We start from the raw sequence: 19469 nt of genomic DNA on the forward strand, positions 1-19469 counted from the left end.
TTCACAGACCTGTACCCCTGGGGATAAAAATATATGTTTATAAAAAAAAATAAAAAATTAAAAAAAAATCTTAAAATAAAAAAAGAATGTCCTTGACATTCTTAAGCAGTGAAAATTTGTGATATTTCAGCCCTTGACTACCTGTCTTTTAGATATTCTATATACATTAAGTACTCCTTCTGCATACCAAAGTACAATAGTTGTCTACAGGAAAAACCATTGTTTGAGTTGCAGGCTGAGTAACACTTTTTCATAAAAGTATGTCTACAAACCATCATTTTATCAAAAATGAAATGAACGAAGTGGGGAGTGCGGCACCTGGGTGGCTCCATCCCTTCTGTCTGCCTTCCAGTCAAGACATGATCTCAGGGTCCTGCGATGGAGCTCAGCTTCATACTCTTTGCTCAGCAGGGAGTCTCCTTCTCCCTCTCCCTTTGCCCCTCCCGCTACCTCACTTGCTCTCTCTCAAATAAATAAATAAAATGTTTACAAAAAATGAATAAAGTGGGTATGCCACTTTAAACGTGATTGTTATTAAGTGCTAATATAACATTAAGCTTTCAAATGAAAATTCAAATTTTGGAAAAGTTTGTATCTACCACTGTAAGCTTGAAGCTTTCCCCAGCTTAAAAGGGAATTTTAGGATGAGATTTACATTTATTACGTGAATATTAACAAATGTGATGTTTTGATATTGCTTAATGAAATGTGTCAACATTTGGAAGATGTGCATCACTCAGTGAACCTGTAATTTTCATGATCAATCCATGTTGTTACAAAGCATGCATGTGTAAACAATCCATTCAAAATATAACATACATCAGTGAATGTTAATCTAACACAGTGCAAAAAGTTCATTGATAGGTTTCTGATTCCACATTGTAATAACCATTAATAACTTGTCAGGTTTTGGTGTCATGTCAAAAAATAAAATCCACAATTATCTGAAAGGCCACTAAAACACTCTTTCTTTTTTTAACTATACACCTGTGTGAGGTCGTATTTTCTTTATATACTTCAACCAAAGCAACACATGGCGAAAATAGAATGCAGAAGCAGATATGTGGATCCAACTATCTTTAGTTAATCCAAATACCAGAGATATTTGTAAAAATGTGTAAAAATGACTCCCTTCTTGCTAGATTTTTCTGTCTTAGAAAATATAATTATTTTTCATTAAAAATAGGTTATTTATATAAACTAGTAATAAGGTTGTCCCTGTTATTTTTAAGTTATTAAGTAATTAAATATTTTGAGTCTTAATTTCTAATATGATAAATATCAAAAGACATAAATCGGTATAGACAGCTCTCTTTAGGCTGTCAACTCTATTTAGAGTCCTTAATAATTTATACAGCGTGAAATATCCTGAGCCCCAAATGTGGAAGAACTGCTGCTTCAAGGGTTAATGATTATTGTATAATAAAATAATGAGTATCAACGACATTTTCTCATTTTCTCTTGTTGGCATGAATGCCTACCTAGATAAGAGGACTCTGTGCACGCATACATAAACAGATAAATGCTTTCTCCTCGCCTCAGACCTTGGGGCCAGGGAATTGAGTTAATTACAAATCTCAGTCTGTGATTAATGGTCCCTCTAAAGCTCTGCTCCTCTTTTATTTAAACTCTTCTAATGTGTTTGCTATGTATCCATTTTTGGTTTTGTGTATGTACTCATAAGACACATATTATGGCTTTATATTACATATATTTTTAGATTTACATAAATGGTAATGTGATATATATAGTTACTTATATCTATATATATATCTTTCTTTTTTTTAATCTTAGTATTGCATTTTAAAGATCTAGCCTTGCTATCATATGGTAATAAGAAAAGCCAGACATACAAATCATCTGACTTATGTATATTTTTCTCGTAATATACAGCTAGAGATTTTATGCTGGCATTTGAAATTTTTACCAAACAAACATAAAAAAAAAAATCACCTCTAAGCTATAAAATTCATACAACCAAATACAAAATGACTTTACCATTTGCTCTCAAAGTCCATGCCATTGAACAGCTTTTGTTGATGGTCTCTGTGGGTCTTCTGCCTGTTCACACCATCAGGGCTCCTTATAAACATGAGATGGACTGCAGAACTTCATTTTGTCTCCCCAACTGTGTGCTCTTGGGCAAATTACTTAACCTCTCTTTCAGTGTTACCTGTAAAGTGGGGTTAATAATAGCACTTGCTTTATGATGTTATGTATGAGTTAAATGAATTAATATTTGTGAAGTGTTGAGAAGGGTACCCGGAACACAGGAAGTATTATGTAAGTTTGGTGAAGTGAAATGAAATGAATGAAAACAATATGCCATCTGAGAGCATCTAACTTGTTCCTATGAATCTTAATTTGCTTTCCCCACTTGAGCATTTCTCCCCTTTATCTTTTTGAAGAAAGTGACTTGGTAATAAAACATCTCCGAGTGATTATAGATAGAGGTAGGAGGATCTTACTCTGTTATTTTTTTTTTATAAAGATTTTTATTTATTCATTTGACAGAGAGAAATCACAAGTAGATGGAGAGGCAGGCAGAGAGAGAGAGGGAAGCAGGCTCCCCGCTGAGCAGAGAGCCCGATGCGGGACTCGATCCCAGGACCCTGAGATCATGACCTGAGCCGAAGGCAGCGGCTTAACCCACTGAGCCACCCAGGCGCCCTTACTCTGTTATTTTATAGGCAGTCAGTTTTCATGCCATCTAAAGAAATTTTGAAAACCCCAAGAATGACATCATCCTTTAAAACTTTATATAAAAGTTCTAAGTAATGATTAGATTCTCAGAATAAGAATCAGGAGAAGAGATTCATTGATCAAAAAGATTCATGTGTGTTTAGAATAAGAAAATAAAAGGACTGAATATTTCACACCAAATACAGTAAGTTGCCAAGCTCTTTAGGGACCACAAAGATATCCCCTTTCACCCCTTCAAGATTTCTATGACTGCATCATTCCTGGCCATAGAAAACAAAATTCCCAGCTCCAGGAGCTGTGAAGTCAGAGTAACTACAACAGTCTTTAGGAGCTTTCTATGACCAAGTAATTCCTGGCAAGAGGCATTACATTTTTCATTGCTTTTATCCTTATCATTGACGATGATGTCATTTTGGAAGCACTAACTGAATATCAGAAAAAGATAAGCATTTTTCATGGGATCTGATGAAATCTTTCAAGTGAAAGGCCAGTGATGAGATGAATTTCTTAATTTGAAAAGGGCTAAATTTAATTGTTTCAGACTGTTTTCCATTATAGGCCATTGCTAACTTCTTTCCAAGAGTGCTTGCAATCACTTACTTTTCAGATCGGGTGCCCTGGAATAAAGCCAGATTAACTCTGAGCTGTGAATTTTACAAACGCTCTTGTTTAACCTATAATCGATTTAAATAGAGCCATTCTACAAAATGCAAACATGGTAATTGGTGCAATTTTATTTTTTGCCTGAAACAGCATACAAGAATATGCTGGCTTTGACTTTCTGGATCTTAGCACAGCCAGAAGTCTGGCAGAATAATCACTGAAGTTCAAATTAGAGCCCCAGATGGAAACACAAACAGGGGCCACCACTGTGCCTTTTTCATGCTTCGAAGCTCAGTTCTGGACAGAAATGTGTTTCTAGTTAAAATGTAATCATTTCCAATTCCTTCTGATCACTGGATCATATTGGAAAGAAACAGCCTGAGGACTACAATTGCTTTTAATTACCACTGAAAGTTGATTGAAATTTTCATTTCCTTTCCATACATTTTTATTTTTATAGAACAAACAAGAATAAAATAAAGATATGGCCTCTTTATACTTTAAGTGTATTTTGAGAAAAATCTTTGTTTAACATTACCCTCTTTGAATTAGAATTTCTTTGTCAGGATTGGATTTTCCCAACTTTCCTTTACCATGGATTGCCGATAGAGCCAAGTCAGTTTATTATTCTTCAATGGTCAGGTTTAAAATTCAAATTGTTTTTTTTTTTGTTGTTTTTTGTTTTAATTCAATAAGACTGAAGAGAGTTAATATGCTTCTCTGATCAAAGAATTTAAAACTGTAAGATACTTTGGTGAAGGTTTTCTTCCAGCCCCACCATGCTTCTACCTCCCCACACAATTTTAAAAATGAATGTATACCAAGATTATTGAAAGAGACAAGGTAAAAAACAAATGAATCAAAAAGCCAAAAAATACCCTCTCTCACAATAAAGCTTTATGGAATACTCAATATTTGAAATTTTATATTAGTTTTGATCTTCATATATTATTGAAATGCTATAAATAACTATACTTCTTTTTACCTGGGACCTAAAACATGTATCATAAAACCTACCTAAAATTTTTGGGTGATTAGTGGCACCCAAATTCTGCTTAAAATAGGAGTGAATGGCAAATAGAAAGATGTTGCATGGCCTCACATGGTTTGTTCTGTACTGTTTCAATTCTGAACAACCTGCATGGTGAAGTAAATGTACTTTTTAAATGCCTTTGTGATTATTTCAAGGTTTGTATCACAGATTAAAGAAAACTGTCTTAGGAAATTGTTTCTACTGTAGAAATACCTGATCTCTAAAATGAATCCCATATTTGGGTTTCCCATGGAGACACTGGAAATGGAGGAATTTATGTGTATATCCAGTAAGATTTCATAAAGCAGTATGTTTAATCAATTTACAAAATGTTATTAAAAGTCTAAGCTGTGGAGTCCAAGATACCTAGGTGGTTCAGATCCATCTTACTAATTCTGTGACCTTGGGCAAATAACTCAACCACTCTGTACTTAAATTTTCTTGCCTGATAAATGGCTAATTATAAGCCCTCCCTCAAGAGTTCTGGAGAGAATTAAATCTGATAAAATGAAGCGTTTGGCACAATACCAGAAACATAGTTCTGGATAACAATTACAGTCGTTATGCTTAAGTATATGGCAGTACACAAAAAAAGAATACACTACTGGCCTTGCCTTCAGAAATATTATTTTCTCAGTGAGGTTTTGATATACATACATGAAAAGTTATATCTATTGCAAATCAGATTATGAGTCAATGAATCAAATAAAAGCTTTAGTACTTGAGAGAGGAAGAAATTGTTCTGGAATGCAGTTGTCCGATAAGGTTTAATGGGAAAGAGAGGATTTGAGCTGGACTGCAAATAAAATGTAAAATTCAGATATTGAGAAAGAAGGTGTAGTTTATTTCAAATATGAACAATGGAGGGAAAATAGTCACTTGCATGGGATTTTGTGGGATAACTCTAGACCGGTAAATATGTGCATTTGGCTAGAGCGGAAGGTCATTCTTGTCAGAGAGTGTTGAGAAGATGTGGAAAGAAGATTATGGATGTCTTTAAAGGCCCTGGAGTTTTTTGAGATTGAGATGTTAACAGTTGAGGAAGATTTATTTGGTTTCTTCTTGTTAGACGAGCTCAGGAAGAGTCAGAGGGAGGAAGGACCGTGGATCAAGAGAAAATTTATGTGAGGAACAGGATGGAGTTTCATGAGATTGGAAAGAGAAGATAATGAGAACACGAATTTAGACAATGTAGTTTACAACCATCACCTAGTTTAATCCTCTCAACGGTCCTAAGAATATAGCTAGACAGTGAAAATGATACAAGTTGAAGTCTAGTTTTCTGATTCTAGAACTCAGACACTTAACCATTGTGCCATTGTGCCTGCTCCATATGAGAAATTTGGTGCCTAGAAGCTCATGCATTATTTCCCTTGCAAGATACAGTTTCTTTTTAGATCAAACCCTACCTTGATCAATATTGTAGAAATAAAGAAAATCAACCAAATGAAAAAAAGCAAAGCTGGGAAACCTTCAGAGTGGACAAAAGGAAAATGTTCAGGTGTGTCCTGATTGGAGGTTGTTGGCATGCAGAAGCTACAGACTGGCTAACTAGAAGCAGGGCATCTTACTTGATTGATTAGGGTCTGTACTTGACTTTCTCTGCCTGATCCTAAATTGGAAATGGGGACAAGAATCAGGGAAGCTGTCAGTTATTGATCAAGTCCTGATTATTTTGGGCTGATTGTTACAAAAGTTCTTTTTTAGCTTCCTGAATTGTCACTAGAGATAGCAATCTGGCTTCCTTTAAGTCTGACTTAAAGTTGGCTGGCTTTCTGGGTTGTTTACTGTACATAGAGGGGTTGGTTTCCTGGGCAGCTTGCTATAGGCTGTGAGTCCAAGTTCTATTTTACATACGGTCTATCCATTTTCCATTTGTATATTCAGTTTCTCAGTACCTTTTCAGAGCTTAGTTGCCTTTGAACTCCCTAAGTACTTTCTGATTCTGGTGGAAAAAAAGCATATTCAAGATATAAATGCTAGAAATTTAATTGAAATTTTATTTGGGAGTACAAAATTAAAATTGAGTATCTGAGGCTTATAGACATACAATATTTTATCGCAGAGCCAATAATATGCCTAATTTTTTTTATATTTATTTATTTGAGAGGCCGAGAGAGACAATGAAAGAGAGAGAGCATGAGAGAAGAGAAGTCAGTGGGAGAAGCAGACTTCTGCTGAGCAGGAAGCCCGATGTGGGACTCGATTCTGGGACTCCAGGATCATGACCTGAGCCAAAGGTAGTCGCTTAACCAACTGAGCCACCCAGGCGCCCCTAATATGCCTAATCTACATGTGCCTGGTTTTATATTTTGACTCAGCTTCATGCCCACCCTCTTTCTAAATTCTCCCTTCCATTGCAGGGGAGGATCCTGGGAACTACATTTGTCAGAATCCCTAGCCAGCACGTTTTAGGTAGGATTCTCCAATGAGAGGTTTTTCTTTGAAATATAAAATGGAAAAAAATTCTATTATTCCTCAGTGACAGTCATGGGCAGACAGGTAGCGATTGGGAGATGGTTACTGTAAAGTTTTACCAGTGACTTACAGACATCCTCCTTTCTGAGAAACACTCACTTGGGTGAAACAGCTAAGGTCAATGGAGGTGGCCTTCCCAATATCCTTGCACTTCTAGATTTCCTGAAAGTTTGCAGGGGCTTCTTTGACATTTGTTCTCCTAGTCCCTCAGATGGTTTGGTAAGTCTTTAATTCCCAAGGTTGAACCCCATTTTGTTCAAAATACCTACAGTGATTTTTGTTCTTCTGACTGACCCTGAGGAATGATGAGGCGTTCTACCAAAACTAGGGATGTACATATTCTCTGAGAATGTTCTGGATGAAACTGGAACCTATTGTCAAATAGTGAAGACAAAAGAGAGGCACAGCCTGAAGATAGAAACACAGTTTAACATGCTACTCTGCTGACTTTGAAGGTATTGGAAATGGGCAAGAACCGAGGAAACTTGGAGAAGGCAAGATATACAAAGAGAGATCCATGCAGTCCCTCATGTGAGTAAGAAATTAATTCAGCTGTTCTGGAATAAGAGTTGTTCTTCTTGGCCACTGTATAGCAGAAAGCATTGACTTTAGGATTGGTACTGTCTATTTAAGAACTGGAACACAGCTATTTTGAACTGGAGAGCAATGGCCTGAGGGAGGAGATCCAATAACACTATGCACATAATGGGAATCCCAGGACTGAAGCTCTTCCATACGGGATGGTAGATGGACAGTTGGAACAAGGTCACATTGGTCAGCAAAACCAAAAGCATGCCTTATTCAAAGGACTCGTCCAAGATGGGAATATCATCTTTATGCCAAATGAATACATAACATAATGTCTGAACTGGAATCACACTCGTACAACATGCAATGATTTTTTAAGCTTGGTACAAGGAGTCACAGACTTTCAGGAACTTTTGGCCAAGATGCATACAAAACTAAATTATGCAGTGATGAGACTTAGTCAGTTAGAAGACTGTCTTAGCAAGATCTGCCAGGTGAGTCAACTTTTCTGCAGAGACCAAGTCTCTTGGGTTGATGGTAATCACTGCAAGAACTGAACATGCTGAATGGTGCTGTGGAGAGCCAAAGGACATCCTATCCCTCTCTCAGTTGCTCCCAAGACTCCCTCCCCATGTACATTGCCAGCCAGTGCTGTAAAGTCTGCTGACCAAAATGCGTCTATACAGGAAAAGTCCTTGTAGAAGAGCCAATGGATCTTAACTTAGAGCTGCTGGGAATGCTGAGGTGGAGTTTTAATAAAAGTTACAGAAGCATGCGCTCCTTTGAACTGCTCAGAAAAGGGTCACATGCAGTAGAGGTTATAACTTTTGTGTAGACAGAGCGAAATGTGGTGAAAACTTACAATGTAAAAACTAGAATACAAAAGCCACTTGTGAGTGCAAGAAAAGTAACATCTGTGCCCAGAGAGACTCTGCCTGCCATGAGAATATTGAGGAGTATGCAGCTCAAATGCATTACTGCCATGCCAATACTCTATGTGTCATCTTGCCTGAATTACACCGCTGTGACTGTGTCCCAGGATACATATTTGTAGATGACTTCTCCTGTACAAAATGGGGTGAATGTGGCCACAGGCAGCACACCTGTGTTGGGAATGCCATCTGCACCAATACTGTCCAGAGACACAGCTGCATCTACAAACTGGGCTAAGTGGGGAACAAGACCATTTGTGGAGTATTCTGCCAAGAGCATAACAGATATGGAATATCATGGCTCCTAAAAAATGCATTTTTCCTCTGGATTCAAAGGAAGCCACTGCAAGAAAGATATTGATGAATGTACAGGAGGAATCGCTGAGTGCCACAATCATCCTTGCTGTGTTAACCTGCCAGGCTTGTACCGCTGTGAGTGCAGAAGCAGTTTTTAGGATGATGGAGTCCTGTATTAACACTGATGAATGTGCCTTAAAAACCCATACCTGTTGGAGTGATTCCCCTGGCCTCCATCAATCTGGCAAGTGAATTTGATTGCCTCTGTCTATCTGGGCTCTCCTGCTCTGGTGATTGTCCCAATGGAGAAGTGCAGTGCAATAGGCAGGTGTTCTCTCTGTTCCTGTGAGAACCAAAAGATAATCAGCCAACAGATAGCTTGTCATTGCTGGAATCCAAATGCTGACCTTTTCTGTTGCCCAAAGTGTGACACCAGGGTCACAAGTCAATATTTAGATCTAAATGGACACAAGCTCTATCAAAGTGGAGACAACTGGACTCACAGCTGCCAGCAGTGCCAGTGTCTGGAAGGAGAGGTAGATTACTGACCACTTGCTCCAATTTCAGCTGTGAATACATAGCCATCTTGGGAAGGCATTGCTCTCCTCACTGTGTCAGTGACCCAGCTGATAACATTACCTGTGACATCAGGAAAACTTGCTTGGACAGCTGTGGCATTTAAAGACGTAGCAGCTCAGTGGGAACATGGCTGGATATCCTTGTACAACCTGCAAATGTAAGGATGGAATTTTGGAGTGTTTTCTGTGGATTTGGAGTGTTTTCATAATTGAAGTGTTTAAAATGGATTCATCATCACAAGAGGAAAAATGGACAAAATGACCATCTAATATAATGAACAGGAGTTGGTGTTTTTTATTACAGACAGTTATCAAAGTCTGCACTGAGGAAGAGGTTTTGGGAATGCATTCTGGACCTATCACTTTGTTCATTAATGCTAACATAGTCTAGATGACCTAAAGTGCAGTGCATTCAAGAATTTGGTTGCTAGAAGTTTCCCATGTTGTAAATCATTTTTCCCTAATCAGACCATTTGCAAATACATTTAAATGACCTCATGGTAAATTTTATTTTTGGTTTATTTTGTGTACAAACATAATAGAGACTCAAGATCCTTTTATTTATTTTTTCTGGACTTTTGGATCAAATTCTACAAATAAAACTGCCTATTGTGATTTTTGTCACCCCAAACAAATAAGATAAAAAACAAAAAAACAATTGTGAGAAAAAGAGTAACTATTATAGGTCAACACATACTAGACTTAACTTCTTCTTCTTTTTTGTTATTGTTGTTTTAAGAGGTTGTGGTTTTTTTTTTTGTTTGTTTGTTTGTTTGTTTTTTTAGGATTTTACTTATTTACTTGACAGAGAGGTCACACGTAGGGAAAGAAGCATGCAGAGGGATAGGGGAAGCAGGCTCCTTACTGAACATAGAACCTGATGTGGGACTCCATCCCAGGACCCTGAGAACATAAACTAAGCCAAAGGCAGAGGCTTAATCCACTGAGCCACCTGGGCACTCCATTGTTGTTGTTTTAAGGTTTATTTATTTGAGAGATAGAGAGAGCAGTGGTGAGGGGCAGAGGGAGACGGAAAGAGATAATCCGAGAATCTCAAGCCGACTTCCCACCAAGCAGGTTCCTGACATGGGGCTTGATCCCATAGCCCTGAGATCATGATCTGAACCAGTCAAGAAACAGACACTTGACCTACCCACCCACCCCCAGACTTAATGTCTTTTTTTTTTTTTTAGATTTTTAAAAATTAATTATTTTTATTAACATATAATGTATTATGTGCCCCAGGGGTACAGGTCTATGAATCATCAGGCTTACACATTTCACAACACTCATCATATCACAAACCCTCCCCAATGTCCATAACCCAACCACCATCTCCATACCCCCCCCAGCAACCCTCAGTTTGTTTTGGGAGATTAAGAGTCTCTTATGGTTTGTTTGCCTCCCGATCCCATCTTGTTTCATTTTTTCTTTCCTTACTCACCAAAACCCCCACTATGCCTCTCAAATTCCTTACATTAGGGAGATCATATGATAATTTTCTTTCTCTGATTGACTTATTTCGTTCAGCATAGTACCCTCTAGCTCTATCCACTTCATTGTAAATAACAAGATTTCATTTCTTTTGATGGCTGCATAGTACTCCATTGTATATATATACCACATCTTGGTTATCCACTCATCTGTTGATGGACATCTAGGTTCTTTCCATAGTTTGGCTATTGTGGACATTGCTGCTATAAACATTTGGACACATGTGCCCCTTTGGATCACTACATTTGTATCTTTAGGGTAAATACCAGGTACTGCGATTGCTGGGTCATAGGGTAGCTCTATTTTCAACTTTTTGAGGAACCTCCATGCTGTTTTCCAGAGTGGCTGCACCAGTTTGCATTCCCACCAACAGTGTAGGAGGGTTCCCCTTTCTCCGCATCCTCGCCAGCATCTGTCATTTCCTGACTTGTTGATTTTAGCCATTCTGACTGGTGTGAGGTGATATCTCATTGTGGTTTTGATTTGTATTTCCCTGATACCAAGTGATGTGGAGCACTTTTTCATGTTCTGTTGGCCATCTGGATGTCTTTGTTGCAGTAATGTCTGTTCATGTCCTCTGCGCATTTCTTGATTGGATTCTTTGTTCTTTGGGTGTTGAGTGTGATAAGTTTTTTTTTTTTTAGATTTTGGATACTAGCCCTTTATTGGATATGTCGTTTGCAAATATCTTCTCCCATTCCGTCAGCTGTCTTTTGGTTTTGTTGACTGTTTCCTTTGCTGTGCAAAAGCTTTTGATCTTGATGAAGTCCGGATAGTTCATTTTTGCCCTTGCTAACCTTGCCTTTGGCGATGTTTCTAGGAAAAAGTTGCTGCGGCTGAGGTCGAAGAGGTTGCTGCCTGTGTTCTCCTCAAGGATTTTGATGGATTCTTTTCTCACACTGAAGTCTCTCATTCATTTTGAGTCTATTTTTGTGTGCGGTATAAGGATATGGTCCAGTTTTATTTTTCTGCATGTGGCTGTCCAATTTTCCCAACAGCATTTGTTGAAGAGACTATCGTTTTTCCATTGGACTTTCTTTCCTGCTTTGTCGAAGATTAGTTGACCATAGAGTTGAGTGTCTATTTCTGGGCTCTCTATTCTGTTCCATTGATCTATATGTCTGTTTTTGTGCCAGTACCATACTGTCTTGATGATGGCAGCTTTGTAATAGAGCTTGAAGTCTGGAATTGTGATGCCACCAACTTTGGCTTTCTTTTTCAACACTCCTCTGGCTATTCTGGTCTTTTCTGGTTCCATATAAATTTTAGGAAAATTTTTCCCATTTCTTTGAAAAAAAAAAAAATGGGATTTTGATAGGAATTGAATTAAATGTGTAGATTGCATTATATAGCATAGACATTTTCATAATATTTGTTCTTCCAATCCAGGAGCATGGAACATTTTTCCATTTCTTTGTGTCTTCCTCAATTTCTTTCATGAGTACTTCATAGTTTCCTGAATAGGTTCTTTGCCTCCTTTGTTAGGTTTATTCCTAGGTATCTTATGGTTTTGAGTGCAACTGTAATGGGATTGACTCCTATATTTCTCTTTGTTCTGTCTTGTTGGTATATAGAAATGCAACTGATTTCTGTGCATTTATTTTATATTCGGACCATTTATTGAATTCTTATATGAGTTCTAGCAGTTTTGGAGTGGAGTCTTTTGGGTTTTCCACATAAAGTATCATATCACTGGCAATGAGTGAGAGTTTGACTTCTTCTTTGCCAATTCAGATGCATTTTATTTCTTTTTTTTTTTTTTGACTAATACTAGGACTTCTAGTACTATGTTGAATAGCAGTGGTGATAGTGGACATCCCTGCCATGTTCCTGATCTTAGCAGAAAAGGTCTCAATTTATCCCCTTTGAGAATGATATTTGCCATGGGTTTTTCATAGATGGCTTTGATAATACCGAGGTATGTACCCTCTATCCCTACATTTTGAAGAGTTTTGATCAAGATGGGGTGCTGTACTTTGTCAAATGATTTTTCAGCATCTATTGAGAGTATCATACAGCTCTTATTCTTTTATTAATGTATTGTATCACATTGATTGATTTGCAGATGTTGAACCAACCTTGCAGCCTGGAATAAATCCCAGTTGCTCGTTGTGAATAATCCTTTTAATATATTGTTGGATTCTGTTGGCTAGTATTTTGGTGAGAATTTTCGCATCTGTGTTCATCAAGAATATTGGTCTGTAATTCTCCTTTTTGATGGGGTCTTTGTCTGGTTTGGGGGTCAAGGTACTGCTGACCTCATAAAATGAGTTTGGAAGTTTTCCTTCCATTTCTAATTTCTAATTCCTTCCAGCTGTAAATTTTGGAGAATAGGTATTAATTTTTCTTTAAATGTTTTGACGAATTCTGCTGGGAAGCCATCTGGGCCTGGGCTCTTGTTTATTCAGAGATTTTTAATTGCTTCAATCTCCTTACTGATTATGGGTCTGTTCAGGTTTTCTATTTCTTCCTGGTTTAGTTTATATGTCTCTAGGAATGCATTAATTTCTTCCAGATTGTCAAATTTGCTGGCATATAGTTGATAATATGTTCATATAATTGTTTGTATTCCTTTGGTGTTGGTTGTGATCTCTCCTCTATCATTCATGATTTTATTTATTTGGGTACTTTCTCTTTTCATTTTGATAAGACTGGCCAGGGGGTTTTCAATTATTAATTCTTTCAAAGAATTAAATTTCAAAGAATTAACAAGTTTTGTTGATTTATTCTACAGTGGTTTTTTTGGTTGTTCTTTTTGTTTGTTTGTTTGTTTCTATTTCATTGATTTCTGCTCTGATCTTTATGATTTCTCTTCTGCTGAGTTTAGGCTTTCTTTGCTGTTCTTTCTCCAGCTCCTTTACATGTAGGGTTAGGTTGTGTACTTGATACCTTTCTTGTTTCTTGAGAAAGGCTTGTATTGCTATATATTTTCCTCTCAGGACCACCTTTGCTGTGTCCTACAGATTTTGAACAGTTGTGTTTTCATTATCATGTGTTTCCATGAATTTTTTCAATTATTCTTTAATTTCCTGGTTGACCCATTCATTCTTTAGTAGGATGCTCTTTAGCCTCCAGGTATTTGAGTTCTTTCCAACTTTCCTCTGTGATTGAGTTCTAGCTTCAGAGCATTGTGGTCTGAAAAAATGCAGGGAATGATCCCAATCTTTTGGTACTGGTTGAGACCTGATTTGTGACCCAAAATGTAATCTATTCTGGAGAATATTCCATGTGCACTAGAGAAGAATGTGTATTCTGTTGCTTTGGGATGGAATGTTCTGAATATATCTGTGATGTCCATCTGGCCCAGTGTGTCATTTAAGGCCTTTATTTCCTTGTTGATCTTTTGCTTAGATGATCTATCCATTTCAGTAAAGGGGGTGTTAAAGTCCCCTACTATTATTGTATTATTGTCATTGTGTTTCTTTGGTTGTGTTATTAATTGGTTTATGTATTTGGCTGTTCCCATGTTAGGGGCATAGATATTTAAAATTGTTAGATCTTCTTGTTGGACAGAACTTTGGGTATGATATAGTGTCCTTCCTCATCTCTTATTATAGTCTTAGGCTTAAAATCTAATTTGTCTGATTATAATGATTGCCACCCCAGCATTCTTTTGATGTCTATTAGCATGGTAAATTTTTTTCCACCGCCTCACTTTAAATCTGGAGGTGTCTTTGGGTTTAAAATGAGTTTCTTGTAGACAGCATATCGATGGGTCTGGTTTTTTTAACCCATTCTGATACCCTCTGTCTTTTCATTAGGGCATTTAGCCCGTTTACATTCAGGGTAACTCTTGAAAGATATGAATTTAATGCCATTGTATTGTCTGTAACGTGACTGTTACTGTATATTGTCTTTGTTCCTTTCTGGTCTACTACATTTAGACACTCTCTTTTCTTGGAGGACCCCTTTCAATATTTTTTATAGGGCTGGTTTAGTTTTTGCAAATTCTTTCAGTTTTTGTTTGTCCTGGAAGTTTTTATCTCTCCTATTTTCAATGACAGCCTAGCTGGATATAGTATTCTTGGCTGCATTTTTCTTTTATTGTTTAGTGCTCTGAATATATCATGCCAGTTCTTTCTGGCTTGCCAGGTCTCTGTGGATAAGTCTGCTGCCAGTCTAATATTTCTACCATTGTATGTTACAGACTTCTTGTTCCAAGCTACTTTCAGGATTTTCTCTTTATCACTAGCACTTGTAAGTTTTTTTTTTTTATTAGATGTTGGGGTGTGGACCTATTTTTATTGATTTTGAGGGGGTTTCTCTGTGCCTCCTGGATTTTGATGCTTGTTCCCTTTGCTGTATTAGGGAAATTCTCTATTATAATTTGCTCCAATATGCCTTCTTCCCCATCTCTCTCTCTTCTTCTTATAGAATCCCAATTATTCTAATATAATTTCATCTTATGATATCACATATCTCTTGAATTCTCCCCTCGTGGTCCAGCAGTCATTTGTCTTTCTTTTGCTCAACTTCTTTATTCCCCATCATTTAATCTTCTCTATCACTAATTCTCTCTTCTGCCTCATTTATCCTAACAGTAAGATCCTCCATTTTTACAAAAATATTTTATTTATTTGACAGATTACAAGTAGGCAAAGAGAGAGGGAAACAGTCTCCCTGCGGAGCAAAGAGGCCAAGTTGGGGTTCAATCCCAGGACCCTGAGACCATGACCTGAGCCGAAGGCAGAGGCTTAACCCACTGAGCCACCCAGGCTCCCTAAGCCTCCATTTTTTACTGCACCTCATTAATAGCTTTTTTTTTTTTTAATTTCAGCTTGGTTAGATTTTAGTTCTTTCATTTCTCCAGACAGTGTTCTCTAATATCCTCCATGCTTTTTTGAACCCCACTAGCACCTTGAGAATCATCATTCTGAAGTCTAGATCTGACATATTACCAATGTCTGTATGGATTAGGTCCCTAGACATCAGTACTGCTTCTTTTTCTTTTTGTGTGTGTGTGGTGAGGTTTTCTGCCTTGTCATTTTATCCAGGTAAGAATATATGAACAAGAGAATAAAATACTAAAAGGGTGGCAAAGGCCCCAGAAAAAATGTATGCTAACAAAATCAGAAAAGACCCCAAACTGGGGGAAGAAGAAAGGGGGGAAAAAGAAATTTTGAAAAAAAAATGCATTTGCTCCCCCAAATTTCTGAGAATATCATTCCAGTTCTTTCTGGCCTTCCAGGTCTCTGTGGATAAGTCTGCTGCCAGTCTAATATTATATATGTGTATACACACACACACACACACACACACACACACACACACTGGTGAATAGAACACAGCCACCCATTTGATTTTGGGTGTATTTTGGGCTCTTAGAAGAAACAACGTCCCAAAATTTTAAAGAAAGAGAAACTTACATATGTATACACAAAAACGAGGGTAAACATGATGAAGGGATAGAATATGACTATAATGATGAAAATTTTTAAAAAATTCTAAAAAAGGAATTGATAAGAAAAGTTGGCTGGTAAAAGAAAGAGGAAGGAAAAAACAGGGAGATAATGTGCTCAGGCTGAAGACTAGAACAAATCCCTGTGCTAGATTTAGGGTATATTTTGATCTGTTAGAAGAAATTGTATCCCAAAATTTTTTTAGGAAAAAAACACCATATATATATATATACACAAAAAATAAGGTTAAATACAATGACGGATACAATATGACTATAATAATGAGGGTTAAGGTGTTTTTTAGGTTTTTTGTTTGCTTGTTTGTTTTGTTTTTTTAGAGAGGTATTGTTAGGATAAACTAGTTAAAAAATGTTAAAAGAGGAAAGAGGGAAAGTTAAAAAATTAGAATAAAAAATAAAAAAATTTAACTTCGCAAGACTAAAGGATCATGGGGAGAAAGCCATGAATTCCATGCATTTCTTTCCCCTAGCTGTGGAGTTTTGCTGTTCTCCTTGCTCAGTGAGCTTTGTCTTGGCTGGATGTTCTTCCTGATCTCCTGGGGGCGGGTCCAGCTGTAGTGAGTCTCAAATGTCTTGGCCTGAGGCAGAATTGTACTACCCTTGCCAGGGGCCAGGCTAAGAAATCTGCTCAAGTTTGCTCTCCAGAGTTTATGTTCCCTGAACGCTTTCCGTAGAACTCTGGAAGATGGGAATGAAAATGGTGGCCTCCCAATCTCCAGCCCAGAGGAGCAAAGAGCTTGGGGCCCCATTCCTCAGTGCACCCTCAGAGAAAAGGGGTCAGTTACTCCCATCTCCCTGGTCTCCAGCTGCACTTTGGGTTAACCTGGCCTGTGACTGAGTGTTTCTGTCTCTGGCGCATGGCCCCATTTGAAGCATCCAAACCCAGCAGATTCTTGCCTCCAAAGGAGGAAGGTGAGTCTCCCTGGATCTGCCACTTGCAGGGTCCCTGCTCAAAGAGCAGTGGTCTGACTGTGCCGCAGATCTAGGTTTAAGGTAATACCAAGTTGAGAGCTAACTCCTCAGCTCTGTCTCTGCAGCTGGCTACCCTGTTCTGATACCTGAGAGCTCTGCCACACTTAGTGACCCCCAATCTTTCAGTGACCTTGCAGGTCCTGAGACTACACTGTCCCTGCGAGGGCTCCACCACAGCTTAGCCTCTGGAGTGATGTCCCTTAGTGGAGCAGACTTCTAAAAAAGTTTTGATTTTGTGCTCCACTGCTCCACCACTTGCCACGAGCCCCCCCACCCCCACCCCACCATGGTCCACCTTCTTATTGCCTCAGATTCACTTCTACGTACATCCTATCTTTCAGAGAGTGGTTGATTTTCTGTTCCTAGAATTGCTGCTCTTCTCTTCAATCTCCTATTGAGTTTGTAGGTGTTCAGAATGGTTTGATAACTAGCTGAACTCCTGCTACCTGATGTCATTTCAGTCCACTACTCCCCCACTTTCTTGTCTCTCCCCAGACTAAACTTCTTAATATAAGTATAATTTCTTATTTTTCTTTATGTTCCTAGTGTTTGGCACAAAACTTTGCAAAAATCAGTCATTTAATGATATCTGTTAAATCAAATTGAATTAATTATACAAATGAAATAGACCAAGCCAGAAAATCAGTTGATCAAAAATGAAAGTAATTATAAAAAAGAAAATAAAATCATAAGTGACAGTGAAAATATATATTCTACTAAGTCCCTTCTACAAAGAGGAAATTTGAGATGAAAGTCTTAATTAGGAGCAGTCTTCAAATCATCCTATGTTTTATTTCTGGTTCTGTTTTACTTTTTAATGCCTTCACATTCTTTCATTTCTGTTGCTGTTAACTCTTTCCAAATTCATTTTCTGTCATCTCTGTTAACAGATCATCTTCTGTCATGATCTGATAATGATCTACTGGTTTGGATATGTTGGGTTAAGTTAAATCTATCAGTAAAAATAATTTGGTAGATTTCTTTTTACTTTTAAAAATGCGACTAATAGAAAATCTAGATGACCTGTGTGGCTTGCAATCCATTTCTATTGTACAGCCCTGCTCTAGACTATAATCAGTGATCTTTTTAAAATGAAAATGTGTTCATGTCATTATCATGTTTTAAACCTTGCACATAGGATAAAAGCCAAGATTTTAATGTTGCCTTCAAGCACATTTCTAATCTGGCCCTTGCCTACCTCTTCAGCCCCACACATCCTCCTCAACCCTGATAGCTTCATACTTCTTGCAGTTACATTCTTCTCTTCTTAGCTGCATTCCTTTCCTATGTTATTTCCTACCTTAAATTCTTTTCTCACTCTTCATGTGTCCAGTTCCTACTCATCCTTTAGGTCTCAGATGAAATGTTACTCTGTTACTACATGAGGGAAGCATTACTTGGCAGCTTGTAATCTTAGCATGAGTTATCATAACAAGATGAGACAGGTGGCTGGGTGGCTTAAAGAACAGAAATTTGTTTTCCCACATTTCTGTAGTCTGGAAGTCTGAGATCAGAGTGCTAGTATGGTTAGGTTTTATTGAAGGCTCTCTTTCAGGCCAGAAGTGGCCACCCTCTTCATGTGTCCTCACATGGCAAAAAAAAAAAAAAAAAAAAAAAAAAAGAGAGACAGAAACTCTGTTATCTCTTTATATAAGGGCACTATCCTATCATGAAGGCTTCATCTAATCTTTATTATCTTGCAAAGACCCATCTCCAAATACTACCACAGTAGGGGCTAAGGACTCAATATATGAATTTTGTGGGGCAGATGCAATCCAGTCCAATAGCATTCCTCAACCTTTATTAGATCCCCTATTATTTTATCTTATAGCAATCTGTCTTGTCCTATGTAATACTTATCACAATTTGTAATTATATATTTATTACTTTGACAGGGATAGCATTGCAGAGTTCTTATTCAGTAAATGGTTATGTCAACATTTTTCTTGGGCTTATGTACTTTAAGAGATATAAGGAAACTGAGATGTCATCTAGATGGATGTCTTTGTTTTAGATATGAGGAAACTGATACATTTCTGCCTTTATTTAAAAGGGGGTTGTCTTTTCTTTATGTCTTATAGAGTTAGTTATCTTTAGACTGAGCAGCTCTATTATAGTATACTGTATCATACTATGATAAAGTATGATAGATGAGATGAGGAGGTCCTGCACACTTATATCAGGAATGCAGTCTTCTCTTGTATCTTGGGACTATTTAACATGGACTCACCCTGTGCTGTGTGTGAGGGAGAGTGGGAGAGGATAAGCCTTTAGATTCCAAAGAAGCCTGATCTATCTTTTCTATTTCCAAGTAATGCAAGTTTTTTTTTTTTTTCAAATAATTCAAATTATATGAAAAGAGTGAGGTTGGTTGTAGTCAATATCTCTCAGCTTTGTCTATCTAATGAAGTCTTCATTTAGCCTTCATTTTT

The 19469-nt window shown here is 37.5% G+C and overlaps 1 protein-coding gene and 1 pseudogene across 15 annotated transcripts in view; both read left to right on the plus strand.

The window, feature by feature from the left end:
* LMNTD1 (lamin tail domain containing 1) overlaps nucleotides 1–19469 on the plus strand; it is a 497491-nt gene that overhangs the window by 251454 nt on the left and 226568 nt on the right. The gene's annotated exons all lie outside the window — the stretch shown is intronic.
* Nucleotides 8575–9365, plus strand: LOC132020300 (protein kinase C-binding protein NELL1-like; annotated as a pseudogene).

The sequence above is a fragment of the Mustela nigripes genome, chromosome 6 (assembly GCF_022355385.1).
Source record: "Mustela nigripes isolate SB6536 chromosome 6, MUSNIG.SB6536, whole genome shotgun sequence".
Lineage (NCBI taxonomy): Eukaryota > Metazoa > Chordata > Mammalia > Carnivora > Mustelidae > Mustela > Mustela nigripes.